Genomic DNA, 6,167 nt, shown 5'->3' with positions numbered 1-6,167 from the left:
GTTGAAGCCACTCAGTATGCAGTGCTTTGTCATGGCAGCCCTCGCAAAGTAACACACTGAGTATTTCCTATTCCTGTTACTCTTCTTTCATTTCTTAAGTTCCAGATTTCTTTCTGGTATCATTGCCCTTCAGACCAAGCAAATTCCTCGAGTGTTTTTAGTGATCTATCCTCAAGTTCACTGAATCTTTCCTCTGTTATTTCCCTTCTACTGTTGAGCCTGTAATGGGCTGAGTAGTGTATCCCTCCAAATTCATGTTCATCTAGAACTTCAGAATGTGACCTTATTTGGAAATAAGGTCTTTGGAGAGGTGATCATTTAAGGATCTCAAGACAAAAATCTCCCTAGATTTAGGGTGGGCTCTACTTTCACTGACTAGTGTGTTTAAAAGAGAAAGTACAGGGAGATTTGGGCACCATCTCAGGTTAGGCATCTATTCATGATTTCCTTTCCTGATATATTCCTGGTCCTTTGTATGTTGAATAATTTAGGGTTATATCCTGCCCATTATATTACTCTGTGTCCTGTTAAAATTTGTTTCGTTTCTTTTCATAGGAAATCATCCTACTTGGTTTCGGATCACAGGTTTTGTTTCTCCTTTGACGGCTGCTGTTGCCACGCTGCATTCTGTTGGCCACATGCATGTCCAGCTCACAGGTGAGCCTGGGTTTATGTCAGCCATGCACAGGCTTAGAGGATACCTTCCCCATTTTGCCTGGGTTTCCCTGTTCCTATGGCTTGTGTGCTTCCAGGATACCCACTTCTGATTTTTCTGGTATAAAGATAGATTTCTCTTGAAGTCTGTGAAATCATTTCCAGGAAACATGGTGTTTCCCACCTGCTTGTCACGTTCAGATGGGTGAGAACGTGTGTTTAAGTATGGTCTGTGTGCGTGGGTGTGTGGTCTATGTTTGTGCATCTAAACTTCTATTTGTGAGGATTAAATCATTAAGACCATCTCTTAAATAGGGTGTGTGTGCACGTGTGTGTGTGTGGGGGGGTGTGGGTGTGTGTGTGGGTGTTTTGTTTAGGCACAATATCTCCATGGTTTCTTTGAGTAAATGTGAAGGGTGTTTCACCTTACCTGCCTAGATTAATGAATGTTAGTTTAAGAGCTATTAACACTGGTGACAGATTATCTCCTTTATACCCAAGGGCAGTGGCTCTAGCTCACCTATTATCACCGAGAATGAATTGTCATCATTGCCATAACTGATTCAGGGTTTGCTTTTCCTTATGCTCCTGGACAGAACAGGCAAGATAATCACCTGGATGTGGTGGGAAGCGCTACTTGTCTGTGAGGGTTGACCTGGAGGACTGTGACGGGCGATGATAAGGCTCCTATGTGTGCACAGCTCTCCGCAGTTACATTTTAGTGGCAATGCAAACATGTCCTGCAGGATTAGGCCGCAGCAAGGAGCGAGGGAGGAGCCCAACCTTTTTGTGCGTCCTGAAGGAAGAGCTGATCCTGGCACAGTCTTCTCTGCTTGGTCTTGGCCAGCGGCCTTCGCAGGGGCAGAAAACACCTGGCTTAATCTTCCAGGGCTGATGGTGGGATGGGCTAGTACTTTAGCAAAAGAGCTGGAGGCAGTGGCAGGACTTCGCACTTGACTTTGTAGGTCGGGCAGGATTGGTCTGGCAATTAGTGATGAGGCATGTGGAAGGGGGTAAATAAGGTAGCACCTTATAACAACACTCTTGTTGTTGATGCTTTTCTTTTGGCTTAATTCACCTTCAATAATAGTGTGACTCCAAAGGGCTCCAGCACAGGTGCAAGAAAGCAGAGGAATTAAATAATGGCTCAGATTTTTTTTCTAGTGACTGCCCTCCCTCCACCTCCAATGCCAATAACACAGTGACTTGACAGATGTTTGCAGCTCGTAGCATTTGGTTCCCGCCGTGCAGCAGTGGGAACATGGTGTTTCCCACCTGCTTGTCATGTTCAGATGGGTGAGAACGTGTGTTTAAGTATGGTCTGTGTGCATGGGTGTGTGGACTATGTTTCTGCATCTAAACTTCTATTTGTGGGGATTATATCACAGCCTCGGTGCCCAAGCTAATGAGTTGTATGGTTTTGTTTTGTTTTTTAGTCAAGGCAAAGAGAAGGGAGGGAGGGAGGGAGGAAGGAAGGAAGGAAGGAAGGAAGAAAAAATAGAGAAAGAAAAGAAATAGAGAAAGAAAAGTAAAGTGCAGAAAAGAAAAGAAAGAAAAATTAAGCTATTAATACCACCTCCTACCCAGTCTCTTCACTCCCTTAGATGAAGTCAAGGTACATTTTGGTGTTGCCTGACACTTTAATTACAGATGTAAATCCAGGACGAACAAGTTATTTAGCTTAAACAGTTTTCATTTATTGGTAAACTGCCTAGCTGATAGTTATATATAGAACATCTCTCACTACTTATATGTTTTTGGTTTTTTTAGGAAAAAAATCTATAGATAGAGAGATAGATAGAGACAGAATATGAGAGAATCCTATACTGAACTATCCCTATACTGAATCCTATCCCTTAACTAGTTAGGATCCCTCAACTAAATCCTGATTTTGAAATGAAGAGCTAGCCACCTTAGACACCTTCTCTGGGCCTCTTATGTCTTAGATAGTTTAATCGAAAGTAGTATCCATTCACTAATTCTTTCATTCTTCCATCACACAAGCATTCATCAAACATCCATGCCTGTGTGTCTTACATTTTGGTATTACTGGATGACTCAGGTATTTGTTAAAAACGTAAGTCCTCCTGTAGTCCTGTTGAACCTCCAAGTGATAGATCCCAGAAATTTGATTTTCCGAAAGCCCGTTTTATGTTCTAGGAATATAATGATGAACAGAACAGTCCTTTCCCCTTACTATACCATCATTCAAGTGAAGAGGTGAGCTAGTACAATAAAAGTTCACCCATGCCGTGGAAGAAATATGGTGACTTCCACCAAGGAGAGGACATAACTCCAGGCTGGCACAATCGGGTAGTACGGTGTCGGCTCTGCATCGGGGAACGTTCAGTCTTGTGTAGAGTGTGCCTGACCCTTCCTCCACTGCAGTAGCATCACACGTGGAATAAAAGGATGCGTCTCGCCCTCTACCGTCCTGCGCTAGCAGCCACAAGTGGACCAGGAGGACAGGGATACAGGGAGGATCTGACAGCCGCCAGCACTTTCATTTCTCATGAGCCTCTTGTAGGTTTCTCTTCGTCAGCGCGGTAGCGGACGGACACGCTCAGAAAGACAGAAAGCTCACTGCGCTTATAATCAGGAAACTCCAACTCTGGATCTGACTCTGCTACTTGTTAGCTGGGAAGCCTACTTAACCTCTCTCAGCCTTGTTTTCCCCATCTGTAAAGTCGGGTAATATCCCCACTGCAGGGTTGTTTCTGGAATTATATAGCATATAGATAATACATAAACTGCTCAGCTATATATATGCTATATACCCTATATGGTATAGGGTTGGTGCTAATAAAAAGTGCTTATTTTTTAAATTTTTAAAATGTTTTATTTATTTCTGATAGAGAGAGAGAGACAGCATGAGCAGGGGAGGGTCAGAGAGAGAGGGAGACACAGCNGAACCGTGAGATCATGACCTAAGCGAAAGTCGGATGCTTAACCGACTAAGCCACCCAGGCACCCCAAAATTTTTAAATGTTTATTTATTTTTGAGAGAGAGAAACAGAGTGTGATCAGGGAAGGGGCAGAGAGGGAGGGAGACACAGAATCCTAAGCAGGCTCCAGGCTCTGAGCTGTCAGTACAGAGCCTGACACGGGGCTTGAACTCACTGACCATGAGATCATGACCTAAGCCACAGTCAGCTGCTTAACTGACTACGCTACCCCGGTGCCCCCCAAAAGTACTTATTTTTATTAATAGTAGAAATCATAATGGACCCCCATCTGTGTGCCCAGAGGTGACTCCTTGAGCCACAGAAGTCAACCTGCATATTACAGTGGCTCTCAACTGTTCTGCCTCAGATCCCTGAGGGCTGTGACACCCTCCTGGCTGTGCCACTGGCCCACCAGGGCAGTGATCTTTAATCTGAGGCACTTCTTTGTAGCTTAGGTTGGCTTCATAAAAGTCCTCAGGTCATTTGGACACTCTCTTCCTGCCCCAAGACAATTGCTCGTCACTCCTGCCTCCCACTGAGATTTATTGCTTAGAGCAGTGAGTTTTGAGTGTGTGTGTGTGTGTTAGCATCTGCCGAGGAACCTTGTTAAAATACGCATGCTGCATCCCCCCACAGCCCTGATGACTCATAATTAGCCTGGAGGAGCACTGATAAGTGTATTTTACCTTCCCAGGCAATGCTGATATACAGGCCTTTTTAAGAACTATTATCTTTGTGGATGTATCTCTGCTTAATGCAGCCTCACTCAGCTAGCACAGCACTACAAATTCTAACAAAAAATAATGGTGTCCATGTGGCTTTTCAAAGCTCAGATAGACTGACACTGTGTGTCCAACTAAGCAGATGAGGAGGAGGAACTTGGCATATAAGGGCTCTGTATACAGCCCTGCACATGATCATACTAGGTACTTAACAAAAGACAGCCCTTGTTGTATATTGGTCTCGAGACCTTAGTTCCTTGAAACACCTGTTTTCATTTTAGGAGAAAAGACTCCAAACCTCGGAATCACGGAACTCACTGGCTATTTGGGCAGCATTTAGAAAATATGACAAGAGGTGTCATACACAGGCTGGCAGCATTCCTTCCGAGAAAGGAAAGCACCATGGTCTGTTTTCATTTTCCTTTTTGCTTCTGAAATGAGACGGGGAGGCGAGCAGCATGTCAGCAGCTGGTGCAGAGATGGGCAGCGACGGCTGTCCGAAACTCACTTCCCAAGTGTGAACAACCCCATGAGCCCAGACTGCCTCGGGCTTCGATTTTGTCTCTTATCATTCATGCTTGAAGTTAGGGGCTCCTGGTCACTGTGCAAACGTGAGAATAACCACATTTCCAACTGAGCCCAGTGCAATGTTTCTGCCCTGCTCTGAGACTCAGGGCTGAGATTTGAGAAGATGGGAAGTGAGGGACTCAACAGAGAGACGAAATTCTGTCTTCTCAGCTTCTCAGCCCACAGAAAAGGGCATTTTTGGCTCCTCAGAATCAAGACTGGTGGAGATCACCCTACTGGATCAGAGATTGGGAGATAAAGGTACTGACGTCAAATGAGACATCTGTGAAGTACTTTGAAAAAATACAGACTTCATGACCATGTATGCCAAGAGCAAGTGCTTCAATAACTATCACTGGTGGGCTCTAGGACAACAGTTGGGGTTGAATGCCATGCTCAAGGTCCTTAATTTGTCCTTAGCCCCCAGCCAGACCTGAGCCTGCACCCTGCCGGGCAGAGAGGTGATCTGTTTGATCTTGAACTTCCATCTTTGGTGACTATATATTCTGCTTTATTGGCAACTTTTCTTCAACTTTTCTGTTAATCTCTCCTGTTAACAGTTCCTATTGCCCTGGGCTTACCCTTAAACTGCCTGCTTATTAGAAAAGTGCAGACAGCACAGTACAAGCTGCTACTCTAGCAATTGTTAAAACTGTTGTAGGACATCCAGCATGCTGAGAAAAACTAGCCGTTCACCTCACTCCATGCTATTCCTAGCAGAAAGAAGGTGGAAAATATTCTCTCTTCTTTTGGCCAGCACCCCCCTCCTTAACTGAAAGATGATGTGTATGCATCTAAAATGGGGGCGAGATGGGGGTGAAGTATAGTTTTCCAGCCTCTAGAAAGACAAAATCGTTCCTAGCAGGCTCAAACTGGTCAATCATTAGCACAGGGTCCAGGCCTCTCCTATGTGCGGGCACAGTGTGGGCGGTGTCTGTCCTGGATGGAATTCGAGTCCTGGGCTCTGAGCCTGCTAACCCCTTCCCGATGTGACCTTAGCAGACGAACTCCCAATCCCGACACACAAGTACATGCTTTAGGAAGATTTCTTCAACGCGACAAAGCGCACTTTAATATCTGGGTTCTCCTTTCCTGAGCTCGGACCCAAACTTGAAATAAGAGAAGGCGCTGTAGGCAAAGGACTGCAGAGGCGGAAGAAAGCGCCCGGCACGGCAGCCGTGACGACGAGTTGCCAGCAGGTGTCAGTGCGCCCTCGCTCAGTCGTGGTGCGCGGCGGCCGCAGCCGAGACCCCTCCTCACCGCGGTCTAAGGAGGCGCG

This window comes from Crocuta crocuta, unplaced genomic scaffold (genome assembly GCF_008692635.1).
Source record: "Crocuta crocuta isolate KB4526 unplaced genomic scaffold, BGI_CrCroc_1.0 scaffold328, whole genome shotgun sequence".
NCBI classification, from domain to species: domain Eukaryota; kingdom Metazoa; phylum Chordata; class Mammalia; order Carnivora; family Hyaenidae; genus Crocuta; species Crocuta crocuta.
The sequence above is the reverse complement of the archived record's forward strand: the minus strand, read 5'-3'. Positions refer to the sequence as shown.